At 39.4% G+C, this 24,318-nt stretch overlaps 2 long non-coding RNA genes across 2 annotated transcripts in view; both read right to left on the bottom strand.

Moving 5' to 3' along the window:
• The window catches only part of LOC146751668 (uncharacterized), a 60,029-nt gene extending 36,002 nt beyond the window's left edge, over positions 1 to 24,027 (bottom strand). The window contains exons 1-3 of the long non-coding RNA XR_014941278.1: positions 23,853 to 24,027; positions 19,147 to 19,231; positions 17,633 to 17,850 (exon numbers count right to left, since the gene is read on the bottom strand). This is a non-coding gene — a long non-coding RNA (uncharacterized LOC146751668). The remainder of the gene's footprint in view (positions 1 to 17,632; positions 17,851 to 19,146; positions 19,232 to 23,852) is intronic.
• On the bottom strand, positions 6,922 to 12,597 carry LOC146751669 (uncharacterized). The gene is made up of 3 exons (XR_014941279.1): positions 12,033 to 12,597; positions 10,701 to 10,927; positions 6,922 to 8,512 (listed from the first exon to the last, which is right to left on the bottom strand). It is a non-coding gene; the product is annotated as an uncharacterized LOC146751669 (long non-coding RNA).
• Positions 24,028 to 24,318: the final 291 nt, after the last annotated feature.

Raw genomic sequence — 24,318 nt, 5'->3', positions numbered from 1 at the left:
CTGAGGCTGTAAATAACTTCCATCAGCATCCGAATAGGGACAGAGAGAATCTGCCACATTAACTACAGAAGCGAAGTGCTGCTTTGTCAATGGCAGAAGACACTGTTAAGCAACATAAACAGCGTTGACAAGATCTCTAAAGACTCCCTGAGTTTAAAAGGGAAGGTTTAGGATGCTGAACTTTTGATGCACCATCATTAATCGAGCCTTGCCTTTCTTCTGAATGTGTTTGTATGCATGCCCAATGCAAGCATTTCAAAATGTTTTAATTGAGTCCTATAAGGGTACATGACATTTCACTCCTAGTCTCACTCAGATGGCAAAATTCTGGATCCTTTTGCTCTCCAAAGCACCTCCATATGCCAGTGGAAACAAACAGATCCACTATTTGAGATAAAAGCATGTGGGCGCTACAGGGATCTGCCTCTTTTCCTACTTACTCTTTCCTCCAGTGTGCAACCCCAGCAAGTGCTTTACATGGCTTTGTACCTGCATTAAACCCCACCTTCCAAAAGCCCACATTGTGCCAATTTTACACTGAAAAGTCAGTGTAGTAAGCCAGCATAATGATGTAATAAAAGTGATGAAGAACTAGAGTTAGTGCCAATGCTTTTGCCAAAGAAGGCTTACAGATCTGACTGACTGCTTTTCCTATTCCCATTCCAGATCTCTAGCCCTGAATGAGCTAAAGTAAGCTGCAAGAGAAGACAGATTCAGTAAAAATTAGGCAGAAAAATAAGGGGGGGGGAAGGAGAGAAATATAGGCAAACTCACAACAGCTGTTCTTCAGCGTGGCACACAGATTTACACAGATTCAAAGTGTGGAAACCAAAGAAAAACAAAGCAAAGGTCCATGCTTACAGAAGAAACTAGTTAGTCTGGGTCTTTGAGGTACAAACTAGACCATACATTTTACAAGGAAAACCCAAACTCCAAATGCATTTTGCTAATCCTCAGACCTTCAAAGATCTTTCCTGCAGTTCTGCCTGTCTCATCACCTGGAGTCTATTAAACATTGTTCACTGAAGAAACTATTCGTCATGAGGGTGAAATTTGCTGAATTTACTAGTGTTTTATGAATCTACAAGAACCACAATCTAGAAGACACATCAGGACACATTTGATCCCATTTTGCTACCTTACATAAATCAGCTGTAAGCTCAAAGGTGGAGTGGTTTTGTACAGTCTCTTCATTTTCAGCAAGATACATTGAAAGTAAGCCTGGAATATGAACGTATTTTTATGCCAAGTGTATTGGCTAGCTTTGGGAACTGATAACACACGTACCAGACTTCCATTTCATTTCAATTTCTTTATAGATAGTGATTAAAGCCTGTTGTAGTTAAAGGGGTTTCTGAACGCACATATAGAATGATTCAGTGGTTTCGCTCAAGTTTTTGGATGACAGTGGTCCATTCTAATACCACTAAGCTCAGGAGGGATGGGGCAGGGGAAGAGGGAAGTAAACTTATATTTAATCTCCATGAGTAACTATCTCTCAGTAATTGTCAATGAAGCATCCCTGGTGGTGTAGACACAGAAGTTGACAAGACAGTGGGCTTTTTCCTTATTAATACATTCAGATCTAGAGGACCTTTTCTTGCTATCCCAATCTAGTCCCTTTAATAAACAGTAAATTATCTGTTTAGAAATAATCTTTGCTTCAGTCTAGTTGTTTAAAGCATTGCATCAGGAGACATATTACTCATCTTCTTACTTCAGATAGATCTACGATGCACAGATAAATGGATGGTCATATATTTAAGGAAGATTTTAAATGCATTTTTTAGTAGATGTCAAAAAGGATAGCATTTTATAACCAAAAAATGAACACTGGAAAAAAACAGAAGCAGACATGCTGAGAAAAGTCCAGTCTGCTGTTTTTGTAGATCACACAATAATTTGACATAGGTTAGGAAATTTCTTTTAACCACTGTCTGTGCCGCCCTTAAACCTTAATGGAGTACAAAGATTACCTTCCAAAACTTAGGACCGCATATTACTTAAGCTTTTCTGGCCAAGTTTTTTCCCCTTTTCTTCAACGTGATTAGAAATATGAAAAGATTTGAACCACTGGAGCTAAGGACTGAGTTCTCCTTTACACAAAAGTAAAATGAGGCAGAACTCCAAAGAGAACACATCTCCAAAACTGAATAGATTGCACCAAACAATCCTTATCTTGAGGTTATGTTTTCCTACTGAAAAACAATAAAAAAACTCACTTATCTAACAATTTCAAATGGGTAGCTTATGAGATCCAGCACTTTGGGGCCACAGAATATATATATTTTTTAAATGAACTGAATTTATGAAAGTACTTACATTGCATCATTACTCTCAGAGCTAAAATCCTTAACTTAGAATAGAGACTTGAAGCCAGATTTGCTCCTAAAAGCAAGATTTTTCTGGGGAATGTAGTTATTAGTTATCTCCCTGGAAAGTTGCAACTCAGAAAACTTCACTCAATTGCAGCCCTTTCCTGGAAGAAATTAAGCTCCTTATTCATTTTCTTATTTGACTGGAAATTGTCATATCTGAAATTATTCTTCAGAGCCTGCCCAGGAAGGCCACAATGGTAATGGTGCAAAGCCAGGCTGGAATGAGCGCAGCTAAGGCTGCACCCCAGCTCTTCTTTCCATTGTCTCTCTTTAGGGAGATTCAAAACTAATTCTCCAAAATGAGCGTTGCAGACACCTGCTTAAATGGAAGGCACCCAAAGCTCTGCCTCTTGAAGCTGTGATACCATGCAGGAAGGAACCCTCAAGACATCAAGGACTCAAGTCCCTGCCCTGTCCTCCACAGAACCTAAGAGGGGTATCTTTTCTGTATTCTGTTACAGAGGCATGCAATGCCAGTTTTTTTAGTCAAGAATCCTCCCACCATCATCCCCATTGGGAAAAATAAAATAAAATAAAATAAAATAAAATAAAATAAAATAAAATAAAATATAAAAAAATCACATATAGCATTAGTGGAGGCCTCTCCACCAAGTACCCAATCCAGAACCAGTAGAAGCAAAAAAAGCACCTTCTCTCCTAGACTTTTTACTCAGATGTAGCAAAGGAGTTTCCTACAGCCTGTCACCTAATGCAGAACTCAGCAATGATGAAGTAACACAAATCAGTATCACCCAAGGATTCTACCTTGTTTATCATACAAGATCTACAAATTCTGCAAATTTAGACCGATTTCAGTAACTGCATCTTCAAAAGCCAAGATGGTACACATACTACACTGTCACATTGTTGCATGACCTCTAACACCCATTGTATTTCAAATTATTTTCCAGCATTACTAATGCTGAAGAGCACATATTTTCAAGTTCTCATTCCCTTTTTCTTTTGAGATACTTTGATGACTCATATTACGAAGTCTTATTACAACACAAGTATGATTCTGCTCTATCAACACTTGCGTTCAAACTGGATCCCCAGTGAATTAAAAGTCATATACTTCACATACAGCTGCAGAGCCTGATACAGCTCCTCTACTGAAAACTGAGTCACTTCCAGATGAGACTTGAAGCCAAGACAGTGTTAGAAGACTCGCTCAGTCTTCTGTGCACACACACACAACCAGACACAAAGCTCTCCCAGTTTCAGCACTATTCTTTTTATAGGCATTTTATAAAATCATTGAGCTTTGTTTTTTTTTAAGTGACATTTCTGACACCAGCAGCCAAGAAAAAAAAATAAAACTGAAGTTAAAGCTGTTGTTCTACATTTAATGTGCTGCATTGTGAGGCAACACGGGTCACACATCTGCATCTGTCACTTTGAAATGCGTCTGGCAGGTCTTGACAAAAAACAAAGATCAATAAGGTAAAAGGCATAGCTGGACATTACAAGCAGTGCTGGCCATCACCGCCTGGTCCCCAGGCTGACAACACTTGTGCACTCTGTGAAATGTCCTAAGTTGCAACAAAGCCTCCTATGCAAGCATGGTTTTTGTTTTAGTTTGGTTTTCTGTCTTTGTTCACTTTTCAAAGCTCATTCTAACATGGTTTCATAACCAAAAAAATAAAAAAGATAAAGTTTCTTGTTTTGTATAATTTGGCTTCCTCAGATTTGCTAATTCTGCTGAATTCTCCTAGTAACTGCCTCACTATGTAGCACGCAGCAGAGGTCTGATACCTTCCCTACTGAGACAAGTAGCATTGCCTTCTCCTTTGGGCTCTCCATACTCTTCCAAATTATTCTGGTCGATATAGACCTCGATCCACGCTAATTATGCAGAGCTTCCCTTATAAAGTGTAGTTGCCATAGGAACAGTACCGGGTGAACAGGTGCGTGGAAAGCTGTGATATATTAAATGACAGCTACCCTCTGCCACTGCGATGCAGATTGCCATTCTCAGGGTTTATTTATAGCAGGTAGTAATTAATCTGTATGAATCTCATTTCATTGAGAAGGAAAAAACAAAAACGCACAGAATCATTAGCAAGATTCCTAATTACATCCATACCTTTGATTCTCAAAATTTTGTTGCCATCAGACGGAGCTGTCATTATGAGAAACTCTAAGCTGTCGCCTGTAACAAATACCTTCTTACAGCTACCACATTAAAACTTGCATTAGCGTTGCTGCAGTGGAGCAACAAAATAGTTTTTACCCTTTAAAAAAGTAAAGAAACAAAAAGGAGATATAAGCTTTAGTTGGCTTTTAAATGGAGGCTCCTAATTCTGGAATGGGAATCAAGTGTACAGAAACCTGAATTTAGCCCAGACACCAACTGTTTCTGTGCCTGAAGCAAGCCCCTTAACCTCCGTTTCTCAGTCACTGTCTCTCAGGTGTTAGGTGAACTAAGAGCAAACAGTCTGAAAGCACTTCAAAGATGAAAAAAAGACTCGTTATGCTATGAAAGGGATAAGCACTGTAATTTAAATGACTGCATGAAGTAGACTTATCTACCAGGCATACCAGGCATGACTCAGCCTGGTGTCTTAGAGCTGCTTGCGTAAAGTAGATAAGCTTGAGAAGACAAAACTAAACTACATTTTCTGTGGCTGATGAGAACAATGATTCTCATAGCGAGGCAATACTAGCACCAGGTAGAGTACGTGGATCTTGCCCGTGTCTCAGTTTTCATCCTCTTGCTTTCTTATTATTATGTTTATGATCACAGCAAACACTCCAAGAAAATAGAAGTGATAGAAAATGATCACATTCTCAAAACACTCTTCTAAAAGTTTTGTCAGTACACATCTCAGATGAAAACATACAGTGATTCCCAGTCGCTGTTAGGGATGCCGTTGGAAACATTCTTACAGGCAAGTGTTAGAATCACAGCAGTGTTATGGGATACCCTGCAGAACATTATTCTAGAAATCATGCAAAGGATCCACATCAAGATTTAATTTCAGCTACATTCCAAAACAGCATTTCGTTCGTGGTTCACCAGGTTCATATTAGAACCCTGTAGGCAACAGGTAAACTTGCAGTTCTAAGATAAAGCAAAAAATCACAATGATGTAGCAATTACTCATTTCTTGAATAGACCCAGTTAAATCACAGCATGAAAAATGAAGGCTACATTGGTATATGCCTAACCTGCTGGGAAATCCTCCCATGATAAAATCCTTCTTGAGAATATAAATATTTCACAGAAATGGGTTACACATGGTCTGAACCCTGATATTAATCACTGCCTACTCAGACCATGACCTAGTTTTTAAGCTAAGCACATTCCACCTTTGCAACAGGCTCTACCAAGCTTAGTTCTGATGCTGGATAATACAGGGCAATAGAGAGAACATAACTCCTGCTATTGAGAAACTAAATCCCCTTTTACTGAGTCTTATACTAGACCTGCCTATATTTGATCAAATCCAAGAGATCTGATGAACATGAATTGAAATTCATTAGCAGTGTTTCCACATCATTATAGAAAATGAGGTCTCAGAACAATGGAAATGAGTTACTCTTGCAGACGAGACTGTTTCCACATCCAGGCTTGCGTGCTAAAGCTTTCTTCCAACTGGCCAGGAAGACCCACACCATTCTTAGTCTCAAGCAGATATTGCCCTGTTAGACCAGGCACAGCTGGAGAATGGGATGCTGTAACTTTAACTGCTGCTTGTATCCAGCATGAGTCAGGGACACTGAGCAGCCTGCAGACAGTTTATATGTGCTTTGTACCAGTTAAAATGTTGCTAAACTGGGCAAACCCAAACAGATTTCATCCTACTTCACGCAGCAAGAGAGGCCTGAGTATTAATGCAAAACTTTAGTTGGCAGGATATCAAACCTGAACCTCTCAAATCAGCTCATTGCTCAAAAATCCCCATTCAGGCCAATTTTTTTCCTAAGTGTTCCCTGCCTAATTAAAGATCCCAGCCTAATTCACAGGTCAGAATTCCTCATGTTTTCCTACATCTGCCACAGGCCTCAAAAAATGAAAGAACACAGAGGCCAGCTTGGCAATTGGGAGCTCACATCTACTGGATGTTAACATGTAACCTCACAAGTTTCATCAGTTCCTTCAAAATCACTTCTTTTATCCCCAGTACCTGAACTGTCAGCTAGGAGAAGCTGCTGATAGCTTCTGAAGCTTACTGCATTACGTACTTGGTCTTCAAAACCAAAACCACATGGAGAACTGACCTTTGTAAACATGCTTTTTTCACTGTCTCTTCCTGATGCTGCTCCTTTGCTTACTGCACCTCACCATGGAGTCTAGTCCCAGTCAGACTGCAGCTTCCCCCAGTAGGACCTCTTTCATTTTTAATCACACAACCACAGAACAGCAATAGTTCATAATGTAGTATATATCAGAGTTATGATCAATCAAGGACATGGGCAAGAAAAGCACTGAATGGAAAGAGAAAATACTTCATTCTCCCCACCTCTCGCTAAGAGATGTTGGGAGGAAAAAAAAAAAAAAGACAAATTCTTTTACACCCAGGAGCTTGTCTTCTTTTTCCTTCCAACTCTACCCATTAGTTTAATAAAAGACAGTACTTGCTTTGCCTAATAATTATTAGGTCTAATGTCAAGAGAGTTAAGGTCTTAGTTAAACTCTATTTAAGCAGGATTTTAAATTTAAGCATGCAAACTTAGCACTCTTTACTGTGAGAGATCCCTTGTGTGCCCGTGTAAAAGAAGAAGGTGGACTGTATGGGTCACTGCTAGAACTCATTTAGAAATAGCAACCTGGATTATTTTTTTCTCCTCTCCCTTAGCAAAACCAGAAATATTAAAATGCAACACATGATTTCCACTAAGGCATTGGTTTTTACTTGAAGCATATCAAGTACTCCATTTTGAACGCCTCTTCAGGGTCTCCCTTCTAAAGAAGCATCATGCAGTTCTAAGCTAAGGACCATACAACAGCCCTCTTCTGCAAATTCACATTCAGCTTGTGATTACTGTGTCACTTTTTCTAGGTGACACGACGTTTCTGCATCCAGAGGACAAGAGGAAAAGTTTTTCTGTTCTGCTAACGCAGGTTCCAAAGGTCTGATTCCTTATGAATCCATAAAAACAATCTCACAAGAGTTAACGCAGAATCAAAACTTATCACAGACTGATTACACCGCTGGGAAAATTGTCAGTAAAGGAAAAAGGGACCCACTATAATAACCCACATTCAAATTCCACTGCATGGCTGAAAAAGAGTCAGCTAGAATGACATCCAAACTAAACTTAGATTTATGTAATCTGTGGAAAATACGTAATAGCCATCAAGGTTTGGGTCCAGCAAACTTCTGGACAATTAAGGAAACCTTTTGTTGTTGTTTTGTTTTTAAATCAACAGGATTAACAACACACAGGAAATGGTCTTTATGAAGAAATCCAAGGCCTGCCTATCCAACTGTCTGTACAATTCATTGTCCGGTTTACTTCATGCTAACTTTGTCTTTCAGCCAAGCCAGCAAAGAGTTTCTCTATAATATTTACAAGAAAGCTTCGTTTCATTTCAGTCCTTTCCCCCAATCCCAAAAGGAAACTTCTCTTTTCTTCATTGAACAAACTCCCCTTTTACATTGCTTTGATAATTCCCACTTCATTGGCCTTTGTCAGAACTGTCATCTTTTCACTTCTGGAAAACCTTACTGGGATGTATCTCGGGACATGGCATCAGTGACACTTTAGTGACCACAGAGTTTGCTGTTGAATGAGCCCAACCTGCTGACCCTCAGATTAGAAGTTAGGTACCACAGCAGGTCTCTGCTAGAGCTTCAGAGCAAGCAGCAAAACAGTAAAACATTTGGTAGGGAAAGGAGAGGCATCATGAAATAGCACAAACTTTCAATATATGCAGAGACAGGAGGAAAGCTATCCATTGCAAATATTGTATCATTTCGGTTTATTTTCCAATCAGCCTCATCTTTCTCTTGCTTACCAGATTACTGCAAGGCACGGCTGCAGTTGTCCCAGGGCTCCCAGGCTCTGAAGGCAGCTTTCACTGAAGAGAATGGATTTTCCTCATAAGGATCCTCACCCTGCCTGGAAACTCTCAGTCAAGCATGCTCTGTGTGCCACGCACCCTGAACCAACTAGTTTAGACCATGCTTGTTTAGACAAAGTAAAAGGAAAGATCAGATCAAATTTCACTGGGATGTTTGAAGCCACTGAGGACTGCCAGTCCCACAGATGGCAAGTTTAGAAGAAACAACCAGCAGAAAAAATTAAGGGCACAATTATCTCAGAAGATACAATTGTTACAAGGTACGAGTGCACTGTATCCTAAAAATTTATGAAGAAACTTAAATTTATATTTATATACATGTATATATATATATACATACATACATGTATGTATACATATATATATACATACATACATGTATGTATGTATATATATATATATACATGTATATAAATATAAATTTAAGTTTCTTCATAAATATACATACATGTATATAAATATAAATTTAAGTTTCTTCATAAATACATAAAATAGATATTCAAAGAAAAGAGATGAGAATTCAGAGCCATCAGCTGCTATGGGACATCGATAGTCCATTGTGATGCAATTCCTGATCATTTTAGCTAATAAGCCAGTAGACTGATCTACCCATGCAATCCCTGCAAACCCAGCTCTGTGCTCAGCAGGCATTTTGCAGAGGATATTGCATCTTTTTTACTGCAGCTTGAAGTAGATCAAAATTCAACCTCAGCAGAGGCACAACCAACAGCTGCTGCTCCCTAGCACAGAAAAAAGCCATTGGAGTGCTTTTCAAAGCTAACCTTCTCAAGCTTGTGCCTGTGACCTGCTCCCCTCTCCATTCTGACCTCACCCAGGAAGCTTGCCTTCCTTGTAGCACATTCATTTTGTCTCTTTTGCATGGGTTGTACAGGCTGCTGTGTTTTCTTTTCCATCCACATCTTCACCCTCATCCTTCCCCCTACCTTTTTTTTTACTTCTTTTTTTATACTGTGCAGGCAAGCTGCCAGCATTAACACTTTGGTTAAGGACTAAGCTCAATCACTGGCCTGTTTCAATACAAATCCCTGAGCTGCTCTCCTGGGGGAAACAGGTTCTTCACACCCCACTCCTCATTCAGTTTTCCCTCAGGAAACACCCGGCAGGGAACAGGCAGGGACTGGCACTGTACCCTGGAAGGACAGAGGAATAACTGGCTCAGACACTGCCCTCAGACCCAATGCACCTTCGTTCAGTGAGAAATAAGGTAAGCAAATAAAAAAGCAGGGGAGAAGTTTCTCACCGCTTGCCCTACTCTGCTTTTGGGACATGCATCCAAATAGCTCAGAACTGTTCATACAAACACCTCATAGTGTGCACATCTCCATTAAATCAACACAGAAGCTTTTCCAGATAAATCTTCTCTGGAGAACAAACTTGGAAAACACGTGATTCTATTTCTTTCCTCACCTCATTAATTAATGTGGGAGCGTTGTCTGACTCCCACATCCAGATCTGCTGCTGAACTGGTCTCTCTGGGCTGCTCTGCACATTGAGGCTCTTCTCACACATTACCACATGCCTCCTGCTCATCGAGATTCAAGTGCAAAACTCACACATCTATTTTTTTGTCTGTTTACCGATCAAGACGAAGGTATCCTAAATTGACCTTTTCAGGAATTGCTGTCTTTAATACAGTTACTCCTCTAAGAAGCCCAGCCCTACACAACCCTATCAGAGTAGAGAAACAAAACAAAAAAGGGAGAGTGGTGCCCAAGGTTCATGTTCTCCTCCACCTGCATACAAACCATTCTCACTGGATTCTGTCCTTGAAGCAGCTTTTACGCCAGCCTGCAGCCCGCTGTCTCTTGGGCAGAGTGCTTGTACTTCCAAACACAAACACCTTCCAGCAGGAGAGCAACTCTCAGCAGTTCTCCTCTACTCTTGTTGTCTCAAGCATAGCAACCTTGTTTAGTACGACTGAATATTAAGACAGTCTTAAAAACATGTTCTTATCTTCCTCCTTGCCCCACAATTGCTTCTAACTAATGTCTTCACTGATGTAGCAAAGTTATAAGCAATTAGTAAGTTCTAAATAAGGTGATTTGGCTTGCTGCAGGTTTTTGTTCTGAATTTAAAACTTAAGCATTTTTTCAGTGCCAGCCCGTTGCCTCCAACAGTCAAGACAAACAACCAAGGAGCGAGTTTTAGGACTGAGTCTCCCCTCACCTTAAGAATTCTAATCCACACCTTTTCACAGCACCCAGGTATACCTTGCCAGTGCCTGATTATTCCAGGTCACTCAAACCCTAGCTAGTGTGCGCACAACTCACCAAGGCAGACTGCTGGCTTCTTGCCCCCTCAAATCATCTTCCCAGCTCCAAGGCAGTCACAGGACACACTCAAGATGTGTTTCATGAATAAACTTGTTTGGAGTCACAATGCCCAAACAGGTCACAGAATTAGTCCAAGAAATAAACTGATGTGGGGCAGAGGGAGTGACGTCTTCTTTTTCACCCAGGTCATCTCAAGAGTCAGCTTTCCAGCACAGACCTGCAAACTGCAGCACAAGGCACCTGAACCACATGCCAGCTTTCTCCCTGAGGAAAATAGATAGCAGAGCCAATCCGACTCCTTCAGAGAAGAGCAGCTAGTCAGACAGAAGGAGAGAAGGGACTACTAAAAGCTGAGCCAATCCAGCAATAGGAAGCCAAGTCAAATCCATAAAGATATGTCCTTGGTTTTGGATTTTGGCTTGTTTTAAGGATTTTTCTCAGTGGTGTTCATGTTTGGTGAACTTTTTGTTGTTGTTGTTCTTGTGTTTTGTTTTTTAAAGATAGTGTTCTTGAAGAGTTAAACTCACTCAAGTTCATTTTACAATGAAATCGGAATGTTTTAGATGGAAACAACCTCTTATAAGTGTAATCCTATATTCCTAATAAGCAGAATTAACAGTTCTAGGACCATTGTTCTCTCACACACTGTAATGGAGAGCATTATACCAGCAATGGACCATCTGGAACAACAGGCAGGGAGAGCCTTGGAGGATCAGAATGGATAACCATTTGCAGACTACATGGTTTTGGGGGAGTGAGACTTTAATAGCAGAGTGCAAGCATCTGTTTTCCCAGATACATGATCTGATTTGAACCATGACTCTTTGATACTGGTACCTACTGTTTTACTAGAGCCAAGTGGCTCTAAACAATGTCTATTCAGTTACTGCTAAAGAGAAATAAACAAATTAACAAGCTTATTTTCAATAAAGTTTAGAATTGGAAGAAGAATCTACTTATGTTGTGTAAATCTCCAGCTAGAAATTAAAATATCTGGACTTGGTTTAATTACATTTTGAATGTGGCCCCCAATAGGACTCTGTAACCTTTAGGGTTTAATAACTTCAGCTCATTTAATGTCCTTTCATTACATTACTGTAGCAATCCAAGAGTAAGGTTTGAAAACTAAAACTCTGTGCTTCCTCCTGGGCTTTCCCATATGTTCACCATCTTTAGCTTAGACTCCCAGGATACTCACGCCAGGTCTTACAAAATTGCCTTAGCAGAACAGAAAAATATCTTCTTTCACTTTATTCTATATACTTATTCTTTGTAGAGGAAGGAAAGGGGGAAAAAAGTTTGCCAAGCAATGCTCTGCTGAGTACCTACAGAAGATCCTGCCTAACTTCATGGAGAAAATCCAGGCAGCTCTCCTCATCCAGCCCCAGGAGTAGGTCAGATAGCAAGGTACAGGCCCAAGACTGGCTGCTATGTTATGACCTGTTAAAAGACAGATTGCCCGACTTAAAACCTGCCACTAATAACCATGAATTTGAAAAACTCTGGATGAAGAGTCATAGAATTAACCAGACTGGAAGAGGCTTTTGGAGGTTGCATAATCCAACCATGCTCAAAACAGGGCTAACTTGCCCTAGTTGTAACAGCAAAGGACCCATTTGACAAAGTCTCCTACAGCACCTCCACTTCTCTCCTATGCATTATGTCAAACGAAGTGTTTTAGAATGTGGTTCTTGTGCTGACAGGCAGAATTAAAACATCTGGAGACTACATTTTCACATCTATGAACTCTAATGTCAAGGCAAAAATCATACTGGTGTGCAGGAAAGCAGAACCACAGAAATGCAGAGCGGGAGGCCAGTAGATGGGAAGCACCTCACTGCAGGAACCACTCTGTGCTGACACCACAGGTGGGATGCACATCACTGAGCTTCAGAGCTGATGACTGTGATGCAAACATCTACTCTCCCTCCATAATCAGTGGAAAGAAATAAACCTCTCAGGCACAATTAATCTGACCTATTTAAGTGTTGCTTTAAGATAGCAGGAATTGCACTCGAGAATCTACTGACTGTCCTGATGTGATCTCCACTGACTCTAAAGAGACATAGTTGTAAGGAGATGAATCCTACCCAGTGATTGCTTTTACTCACAGCAAACCTTAAAATAGAAATAATGTGCATATGTGAACAAAGCAGGGGTGGAATATACCTTTCAAAGCCAATACCACTCAATGGAGACTGTAAAAGGATAGCGTTTCTCTTACAGTGAATAGATACAAATCTGTACAAAAGACTATCTAAAAATACATAGACATACACTTATAAGTGTTTCTCAGAGTTCCTTTCAACTACAATTTCTGCATCTCCAGGCAGCTGTCCCCCTTCATTAACAAGTGCGAATACATATCGAGATGCCTCTGCTCCACAAACAAACTGAATTCATGCTTTTACTTTACAGGGTGCTTTAAGAAAAAATATATATGTGTATATATATATATATATATTTTAATGACACTTCATTAATTTTTTTTCCTAAATCCTGTTCATAATAAACTAATTTCTCATGGCCCAATAACAGTGTGGATAGGAGGATGTTCTCTCCATGGATTAACATCAGGACTGTAAGTCCCAGTGCCACAATTTGGCCATGCCCACACAGACAAGTACTCTTCCCTCATTTGCCACTAAGGAAAGATTAGGACATCGTTTAATTTCTAGACTGTTCTAAATCCAGAACTGCTAGAAACAGAAAAGACCAAGATTCTTTTGATTCAGAGCTACTAGATATTGGAAAACACTGTGAAATTAATGCAACAGCCCAGAAAGGGAATGCAGTACATGGAGTGCTAACGCACAGATATAGAGTCTGCTGGCATATTTTTTCTTGTCTAAAAGCAGCCATAAGGAAGAGGAGCTCTTCAAAGCTCAAAGCCCAAGAGGACATAGCAGTTGCAATGCTCCACTACGAAATGAGAAATGCATGCAGGACGTTTCAGCCCTATTGTGAACCTATTTCCTAAGAGAAGGTCAACTCAGAGAGGCACGGAGGGTATTCAAAAGGCAAAAGCTTTTGACCCACAGGAGCTGTTGCTATGCCTGATATGGCTCTGAACAAAGACAACTAAATCCAGGTATTATACACATATAGAGAACTTATACTTGAGTGCATAAAATAGCCACTAGGGCAATTACCATTTAAAACCATAAAGGCAATGTTATAACAGAAGTCTAGTGTTGAACATCCTCTAAATATTATGGATATAAGTTAAGGTTTTAAGCCTGATACCTACTCCACTACAAAATGAACGTGAAAACTGCAGCACCAGACTATAATCCGACGTAGGTTTAATCAAGACTGAAATTTGTCACTACAGACCTACATTTAATTTAACAAATACATAGGTGAAACATCTGTGAATCTACCACGGCAAGTTTCAACTTGATGTTATGCTCCCCATGTTTAACACAGGCCAAAAAGACAAAGCTCTGATGATGGAAAGCCTCAAATCAGGAACAAACAGCTCCAGATTTGTATGGCTTTGTACTGCTGCCACAGCACCCATATATGTCATTTATGTATACAAATCCACTCATACACACTGCTGAGCTATTACCAAATCTTGAAAGGAATTTCCCAGCTGCACAAAAATGAACTACCACTTGGGCTAGCAAATGAATTTGTATGTGCAGCAATAACATCTGATTGATGTCACTGTCACATTCTCTTTAGTTTCAGAGAATTTGATAACCCCATCAGATACTGCTGCTGTGAGGAGAATCCCTATTTGTTAATCCAAATGGCATCTGTTACTGGAAAAAAGTAGAGACATCATTCCTCAAAGATGCAGTTCATATACTGTTGTTCATATATTCCCAGCTAGACATGATTTCAAGTACTCTGAAGATTAAAGAGGAGCTGTTTTGTGTTTCAATTAAGAAACAATTTGAATCAAACAATCAGCTTGCCTGCTCCTAAGGAATTATATTCTCGGTACATATATTTATGCCTACACAAATTACCTTTTGTGCATTCTCCTGAGTGTGTGTGGCATGTAGCTGTGTGTTGAGCTGCCCAGTGGGTGCTGGCAGACACCATACCTCTGTACTCATATCTGGGAGGAAGACGTACCAGCAACTGCCCCTAAGAAGTGTATTTATTGATGCTTGTACGCAAGTATGTCATGATGACCCATCGCTTCAGTTTTTCCTTCTGATCTCTTCCCCTCCCCTGCAAATCTCTGCTGAAGGCATAACAGTCCTTGAAGTATAGTTTTAAAGCAGATAAATGATTTCATTTAGGACTCGCCATAGATCCCTTTTTGTATCCCAAGCTATCAAGACCAGACACTATCCTCTTCAATTCTGCTAAAAGAGCAGAATGATACAAGTACAAGAACAGAGGTAAAAGTTGAATATGACAAGATTCATGTTATAGTCAGACATCAATTATATTACAAAAGCATTTTCATTTGTGTCTCTAACAGCTCTAGAAATAAACAAAAGGAAGGCACATATGATTTAAAAGTTACATCCGATTTTTAAAAGCCTGCTTTAAAAGTTCTGATTCCTATAACATATGTAAGAGCATTGAAAGTGGAAGAAGCACATGACTCTAAATAAGTACACGAAGATTTAATGCAATACAGGGTAGGCAGTGTAACTGCCATTAGTGAAGTTGCAAGAGCAATTGACCTTATAGGACAATGATATTTTAAGTGTCTATAAACTGGTAGTAAAGATGTTTCAACATTAAGTGCCCATATAAGACTTCAATAATGTTTGCGGGGGTTTTTTTGAGTACTTCATGTTTTACTACACTGCATTTCTGGTAATAACAGAGCAAGTAAAACACAGCTTAAGATTTATAGCTTAAGATGGTCAAGAAATAAAGTCAAAGTTTTCTTTAAACGTAAATTATTTCTGCTCTCAAAAAATAACCTTAAATATCCATTGTTCACTATGCTCTCAATAAAGCAGTCTTTAATGAGACACTAAAATTTGTTTGTGGAGACTTGTTTTGTAACAGCACTGAGGACAAATCTATTCTAGCGTCATGTACAACCGTAACAGTGTTCCCTTTAACTTATCATCTTAGATTACATTTTTAAATTAGAAAGACCAGATTATCTTTAACTAGCTAGTCAGCTGCAGCTGATGCGCTGAGGACCCCACAACTTCAGGTTTCTCACTCATATTGTGAGAATGGCTCTTCCTTACAGTTTCAAGCACCCAGGACTGACGAATGAAAACCTAACATGATGCACTCTGCCACAGCTACTGAATGAAATCTTGAGTGTGCAAAGCATCTGACCCAAAGCCCAGATGTAGACATGAGAGGCATGCAAAGCGTTTCCATTCAGAAATGAGCATAACAAAGCAACTTTGATTTCCCATGAATCTGACGTCCAGGATGATCAGAAGGGTGAGCGAGCACAGTGATTTTCAACCTGAGATCCATCATCCAGAGACACTGAGCCTGTTGGCCCAAGCCCCATCATCAACTAAAGCAATGTGGGACTCTTACAGATGCCATGAATTCTGCAGGTTTCATTAAATGCCAGCAACTGACCAAAACATTCATAGGACTGCTCGTAAGTGTGGAATTTTGAAAGGCACAAGTTTCCCAGCCAATCAGACTAGTTTTCATATCTCCTGAGCATTATGTACCAGCATTTCCTATTTCCCTCTGATATTTTTATAATAGAAATTTATTACAAGAATTTAAATTAGCATCAACAAGATTAGTTAAGAGGTTTGTGACTTTACTAGTTTCTAGAGCATCCCCCTCATGTGATTTGACACGTGGCTGAAATTGGTTAAATTAAGTCAATGAAAAAGGGCTTGCATTACATATTTTGTTCAATTGCATCTATGCAGATTCACAAATTCTTCTTGCTTATAAAATGAAAGAGTCTGAAGTTAAATTGGATTTTATGTCATTTCCTTTAGGTTCTGCCCATAGGTTAGTACAGTGAGGTTACAAGAGTGTTCATGAAGAGCAAAACTGCTTTCCAGTTATGATTCTATGAGACTGGGCTCTTCCTACCTCCTCTCTTCACAGCAACAATGTGAAATTTAATTTAATCTATTTCAGAACTGCAAAGACAAGTACTTTTTTAGCAAAGCATAAGAGGGTTATCACTTTGAAGAACCACATTAGGCACTATAGTTCAGTCTTACACAAGAGATTAATTGACATGTGCTGTAGATTAATCAGAATAAGGCTTTTCATTATGAGTGGCCAAACATAACCAAATCACTTTGGAAGCAAATTACTGACTTGCCTAGAAATATATATGCAACAATTGCAAGTTTATTATTGCTGCTTGATGAAATGAAACAGCCTTTCAAAAACATTTACCATGATTCTACATGAACCTCCTCTCACCTGCAGAATGCCTACATTAAAACTAAAACTAATCAAAAGCTACTCCACACTCAACAGAGTACTAAGTTGTCAAGCACAACTGGCATTCTCCTCTCAACAGCAGTGCTTGAGTCAAATTTCTGGCTGAAAAGGCTGCATCCTTTCATATACATCCAGTTGATAAACTGTGTTCTACAAAGAGAAGTTTAATGAACAGGAAGAAAAGAAATGGAAATAGGAAAAAGAAACCACAGTTCTCCTTTTGTAGTATAGCCTTGTAACAAATAGTGCAGCGAAGAATATAGAAATTCTGATCTTTTGTCACCTGTCAAGGAATCCAAAGGAGGCAATACATGCTGTTGACACTGTGAAACCCAAACTTTTTCGTCTGACTCTCACACCCACTTTGCCCATTTTCCATTTGTTTTTAAATAAGGTCTGGAAAAAGCCCATAGAGCTACCACAGACTAAGAGCACAATTTAGGGCTGTAACACAACAGAAAGCACAACTACAACAGCAGAGGAGCAAGATCACAGGCTGCAACAAGTGAGGATTTGCTCAAACACAGCAGACACAGAAATAAAGAAAAGTAGCTACTTACTTTGAGAAGGCCTCAGGTATACAGGAATCTCCAACAAGATATCCTCACCTTCACCAACCCTCAAATGAGGTGTTGGAAAGGGTAGATCTTGGCTCCAGCCCTTCCAATCACTCAGACACATTACACGCACTTAAGCTCCCCTGGGTAGGCCCTGCCTTCCCACCAGGAGCTCCGTCACTGGTGCAGGCTGTGACTCAGCAGTTCTGCTTCAAGAGTATCTATGGGGAATGAAATAGAGAGAAACTTACCAACCACTGCACCGTGAAATTCCACAACATGAAGAGTATTTTCCTGAGTGCCACACCACAAAAGAAAAACCTTCATACACGTGTCCCATTTTTTCATAGGCTATTACTTTTGTTACATGCTTCACCCACCAGAAGGCAAGTTCTAGTTCAAATTCATTTTGATTCAAGTTTAATTAGCATCCTTTTCATGGAAAATTATCCTGTGTAACTGCTGACATGTCAGTGCATCACATACTTGTTGATCTTTGTTTGGAAGCAGAGAAAATACATTTTTATGGCATTTCAAAAGAAAAGTACATCCACGTGGAAAAAAAAAAATCACACACTTGACTATAAAACACAAAAGAACTTCACGTGTACCAAAGCAGCAGCATCTGTACACTCAGCCCAGAAAATAATGTTTCTTTCCTGTGTTAAGTGCAAGTTTCTAGCACAAATTTACTTGGTGCAATTTTGTTCTGGAAAAAAAAAAAAAAAAAGTTAAAAACTGTTTGGATACACAGTGAAATCAGATGCAGTACATCTTTATTTTTAATGGAATAATAATTGTACCCAAATTTCATATTCAGCCTTTGAAACATTTACCAGGGAAAAAAAAACCAAACAAAGGTGTGCTGTGAAGGTTTTTTCAGCATGACTCATATTGCTGTCATAAGAGTAAAAAAGTTTGAATTGATTTTGGTTGTATTGTTTCTTTATCTATAGCAATTGTCTGTCCTCTACTATCTATCTGGCCACCTACTACTTGTGTCAAACGAAGAGATCATCTAGCAAGTGACCCCTGACTTTGATTAGGACACTGATTGCACTATTACCTGATTGCATATTTGTATTCCTTGTAAAAGAGTCTGAACTACAAGAAGAAAGTATCTAAGCTCAATTTTGAATGAAATATTTTTGTTTTGTTTTGCAATAGATTCACCTCTCCTAGCACCTATATCACACCATCTTCTAGAAGTAAACAAGTGTAAGCCTTAAGTGAGATCTGATTTTGTCACTTATCATCTAGACACAAATGGACACAGAGCAGTCTTGTAAATAAACTTACAGATAAACAGGTAAAGGGCAAAGACCAAAGATTTCAAAACAAGGTTTATATGAATAACGTGTCCTCTCTATGAACTCTGTTTGACAGTGGATTGTGCACATATGGGTTTTCCAGGGCATAGGACAGGATATGTCAGTCAGAATAAGGTCATGAGCCCAAATGCTGACAACTACATTGCATGTGGAACACAGAGCTCAAATGCCAAGACTGGGACTCACCTTCTGGCATAAACCACCCACGAATCCCAGAGCCAGCAACTACCAGCAACTCATGAGAAATGAAGCTTGCCAGCACGGGTACAACCTGGAAAACAAATCAAGGACTGATTGGCCAGAAATTTATTCCCACGTAAGGAGTATGTTATTTGATTTCCATGCCATTGTTCTTCTTTTCAGAGGAGAAGCTGAGTTATTCAAGCTCAGTTTCTCTTTGTACTTACTCAGTTCATTAGTTAATGAAGGCTTCCTTATATTAGTTAAATTCAGCCACCATTCATCTACCTGTTCCAGAGTTCACAACACATGCCCTCTGGCACTTCACAAAGACCAGAATCTGCCTCAAAACAGGAATAATATATCTTATGAAAATGGAGATGCTATTGTTCATATGCTTTACCCCTGACCTATTTCCTCTGCACTCACAGGGCTGACCTGTTCTCTATAATTTTATACTGACTAAAGCAGTAAAAGGCTGAAGTTTATTGTAATATTCCATCAGTCTTTGTTTAGCCAGAAAGGAGGAAACTGCATTCAATCTGTTTGGGTTCTTACTGAATAGTGAAGAGCTCTGTACTCATCCAAAAGCTGCAGGTTCCTCTTCCTCACTAGCAAACACTGATAGTCAGTTCCCTTCCTCAGGTCTTTTAATCCCTATTCTGCTACTACACACACCAGCTTCATTTATACCCCTACAGGTCACCTTCAGCTCTTCTCTTTCAGTCTTAATTAAAGCAAGTGGGTGCTGCCTACCTGTAAATCTTTCCCAGACTCAAAGCTGCTTCTTCTTCTCTTATTTTAGAGATGCTGATGCACACATTTTCATACTCCCAAACTGACTATCCTTGCTGGCAATCCTAACTCATTGTTTAACAGTTTGTACGGAGCAAACTCTGAATAACGCACTGATGTGTCAATTATGTGGGGTGGCCACAAACTGCTTGCTGACATTCTTGGCAGTGCCAACACACTGCCTGCCTCTTAGCTAACTTAAGTGCTGCTGATTGTTAAAAACTCCACACTGACACCATGAAATGTGGGAAAAGGTACAGAGCTGTGGACACCACCTCACTGTGGGAGCAAAGGGGAGCCCTGCTGGTGGAGTCTTACTGATATTCAATCCCCACAAAAAAACAGAGCTTATTCCTACTCAGAATGTAACTGATCCAAGGCTTTGCAAACTTCCTACTTAAAGATTAGAGACTGCCTGACTCTAACATGGGCCATCCCAACCGTCTCAGTGAATAATGGTGCTGATTATGGATCAAAGTCTGGTAACTCAGCTTTTCCATCAGCAAACCCACAGAGGGCTGCTTTCAGTCACCTTTCTGACCAGGGTGTAGGATTGCGCACCAGAAAGTTACCACGTCACTCACTTTCCGTGCTTGAATGTGAACTTCAGGATTCTGCCTTAAATATCCCCAGCTTAGGCATAACCCACTGCTCACTTGTTTTGAGAGCTTCTCTCCTGATTTGCTCAACACAGCAGACATAGTTATTTCCTAATTGCAGACAAGCTCCAGATGTAGGTCAGGGAGTATTTAGCTAGAGGAGGCTAATAAAACAAGTCCCCAAGTGATGGGCTTGTCTTTGTTTCCCTGACATTGCTTACTTTTGAACATCAGAGACTACGAGACTGTTTTGGTACAGGAAGTATGTTATGGCTGATGTAGCATAACAAATACTAGCTCTACATCCTTCTATTTAGGCTTCAATAATGTCAGAGGGCAGAAGTGACAATCAATGTATTTTGCATTCAGCAGAGATGACAGGCAGCTAAGAGCAATGGACAGACACAACATGGCAGAACAGAAGGTACTTGCCTGGAATAAATATCATCTTTGCTCCAGGCCTTCAAGAAATAACATTTCCAGTTTAGATTAATTCGTAATGCACAATGTATGATTGCAGACCTTGCTTTTGTACACAGACCTGGCCTTAAACATTGTTTGAACTGGTGCTGTCAGTCCTTTCTTGATCATTAAATTTATTTCCTAAAACTTAAGAAGCGTAAATGAAAGGCAGCTTCTGAAAAACAGTATTCAACATTTTTATGGAAAGTAGGTTTCTGGCTCTGCTCTTACTAATGCACCCTTCAATCATAAATAATAAAACTGGTGAGTTCTATCTCTTTTTCAGAAAAGTTAGACGGAACTATCACCCAGTGTATACAAAATAGGGCTTCAAAGACACCTGCTCTGCAACATAATAGAAGAAATGGTGCTGAATGATGGATGGGAATCAGTTAAACTGATTTCTGGGACACGTTGTGCATTAATAAATCAGAGGCTGTGTGTTCACTGAAAGAAGCGTAGGAGGCACATTAAGAACTTTTACGGGAGTAAAGAAAAAAAAAGTTAACACTGTATTTCAAAGGAACCTACAGGAGGATTAGTACTAAAATCTTTTTATGAGCACTAATTCTGAGCACTTACATGAAGATCAAGAAAATAGTCAGCTCCACAGGAAATCCTGGAAGTTAATTTTTTTAGAAGACCCTGCCGCATTTCACTGCATTTAATGACAACCATGCGCTATTTCTGAAGCGCTCTTGCCCAGCTCACAGCAAAGGTATTAGTTCCAACACTGATTGCTAATTCTAACACTACAAAAACACCTTCCTGCTTAGCAAGAACACAGCTTCAGAAACCAAGAGAAAAGCACTGAAACTAGAATCAAATATACACCATCATGGATCCCAAGAAGTGCCCGCTGCAACACTATATTGTGAGCAGAGAGAGAAGCCTACAAGTCCTCGTGACTTGAGTCTGCAGACAACCTCAGTGCTATCTCATCTTCACCTTCCAAGTGGCTGGCTGAACTACATTTAAAAAGGAGGAAGAAAAAAAAAGAAATAAAACTCCTCCCAACCTGAACCAAAGATTGACTCCTTGCAGCTCCCAGGGACACAGAACTTGTGTAGGCAGAGAAATTTCACCGGAAAAAGGAAAAAAAACAGATATTTTGTCTTATTCATTTACAGAACGACCCTGCTGCTAATAGCACATTGAGGGTGCTGTTAGAGGCTACAGAGCAAAATGATTAAGACAACCATAGAACAGCTATATGCTAGGGAAACAACATTTCAGTTAATAAGACAAGATGGTGCAGAAGTCTGTGAACACAGAACCACTCTTCTGTCAATAAACTCTTACCCTGTTTTCCTACTTTATTCAATTACAGACTCTTAGAATAGATGTACCACCATATAGTGGGCTTATATACCATTCAGTTAAGGTAACCTAACCATAAATACTTCCATGATTTCAGTAAATTGGAAAAAAAAACACGGTAAGTGAATACAAAATATGTCCTTCATTTACTGTCATTGTAATATAGTCGAGCTACAACACAATCTTCATTTAGGCAGCTCTAGGTACTAGACCACTTTCAGCAATGGACATGTTATAGCACAAAGAAACACGGGTTTCTTGAAAGCACTCCTGCATCAAAAGCTTAGCATTGTTATGGTGTGTGCATTTTAATGGAGTGGATTGTGTTGTGTGTTCATCCTACAGCTCATAGGAGACACATTTTCTAGAAAGCTAGAGGTTAGACAGCATTCTTAAGATGAAGAGCAGGCTGTTATGAGAAAACATAAAAACATGATTTGAGACAACTAAACTAGAAATTTAGAAATATATTGTAAGGCTTATAAATAATTGAAAAGAGAATGTTCCAAAGTTTTGATGTGTCATAAAAGCTTAGTTTAGAAGGTGATGAAATTATTTCAATTAAACAGAACAAATGTCAGCCGTGAATGCCTAAGCATTTTAATGTATTCATCCTGTAAAAGTACGGTGCATGCTGAGGCACGGAGGTGGTAGGGGCTCGCACAAAGGCAAGTTATTTGTGAATATAATTTGGACTGTACAAGAAATACGTTCCCAGACTGAGGAAGAGTTTCTCAATACAAAATCTGTAAAAGCTCCAGTGTTGCAGTAGAAAACACTGACTTCAGAATGACAATATACAAAGATGAGGATGCAAATGGTCCAAAGCTACCGAAACAGTTTGGTCATAGCAACAGAAAAAAAAACTTCTTTAACTTGATCCTAATGCATATAAAACAGTTTTGGAACAGACTGATTCCATCGTCTTAAATGGTAGCACTCCCCACCCTGTAAAGGATACAATATTTCATCTAACATAGGAGAAATATCTAAGTACCTAGTCAGTCCAAAGACAACATTCCCCTCAAGCAAAAACATGAACAAGGCAAAGAAGCTACGCACAAACAAATACAGTGGGTAAACCTGGTACTCAGATTATTTCCCTTTAAGAAAAAGTGACCAGAGAAAGAAAATAATCAGAAGGCAACAAGCTTTAAAGTAAACAAAAACAACCTGCTGCTTGGGCACTTCAGAAACTATCAACTGTAGGACCCCAAAAGCACTTCAGAATACAGCTGGTTTTGATACCATTTCTTCTTCTTTGAGCCTGATTCCCTCAACCAACCATATCATTGAACTTGATACCAGATTTATCATATTTGCTAAATAGTGAGCATACATTACATACAGGTGAGTAAACAACCTGTGATGGTGCCCAATACTCCAACCTGTGGAATCCAGAGATCCCAAGCTACAGACTGTGTCATATGCATGTATTCAGTATGCTGATGTACAATGTGCATTGTTAGTTATGATACATTTTCAATTTGGCTGCATCTAACAGCAGCACCATGGACTCAGCTGATGTTATATTACCTGTAGATGAAGGTCTTAGGAAGGTGGCTTTGTCACATTGTAGAGTGAGAACCAAAATCAGTACTTCAGGAAAGGTCTCTTTCAGGCAACTTCGTATTCTTACACATCTTCCTGTAGGAGAGCAAATAAATGGATGATACTTGTAGCTGCTCACAGCAGTTCCTAAACACCTAAGAACAAATGGATTTGAGTTATGACAATCATATCAAACCGTCAAACATACAGAAAAATATAATACAAGCTCGAAGCACTAAAGAAGAGTGTTTATTACTGGTATTTAGCTTCTCCCAGTATCTTCCAGTCATTCTATCCAGCCAAAAACCAAAGCTTCCAGATCATACAAATAAAACCTGATTCCTTTGCTCCACAGTAATAATAATGTACTGGACTATATTTCATAGAACTTATTTGTGTCCTGCGAAACAGACTTTTCCATGACTGCCTGTTGTTAATAACCTCTCATGGG

This window comes from Coturnix japonica, unplaced genomic scaffold (genome assembly GCF_054131305.1).
Source record: "Coturnix japonica strain WE unplaced genomic scaffold, WE-NBRP24 Scf069, whole genome shotgun sequence".
In the NCBI taxonomy this organism is placed as follows: Eukaryota; Metazoa; Chordata; class Aves; order Galliformes; family Phasianidae; genus Coturnix; species Coturnix japonica.
This window is presented reverse-complemented; position numbering and strand designations above follow the sequence as displayed.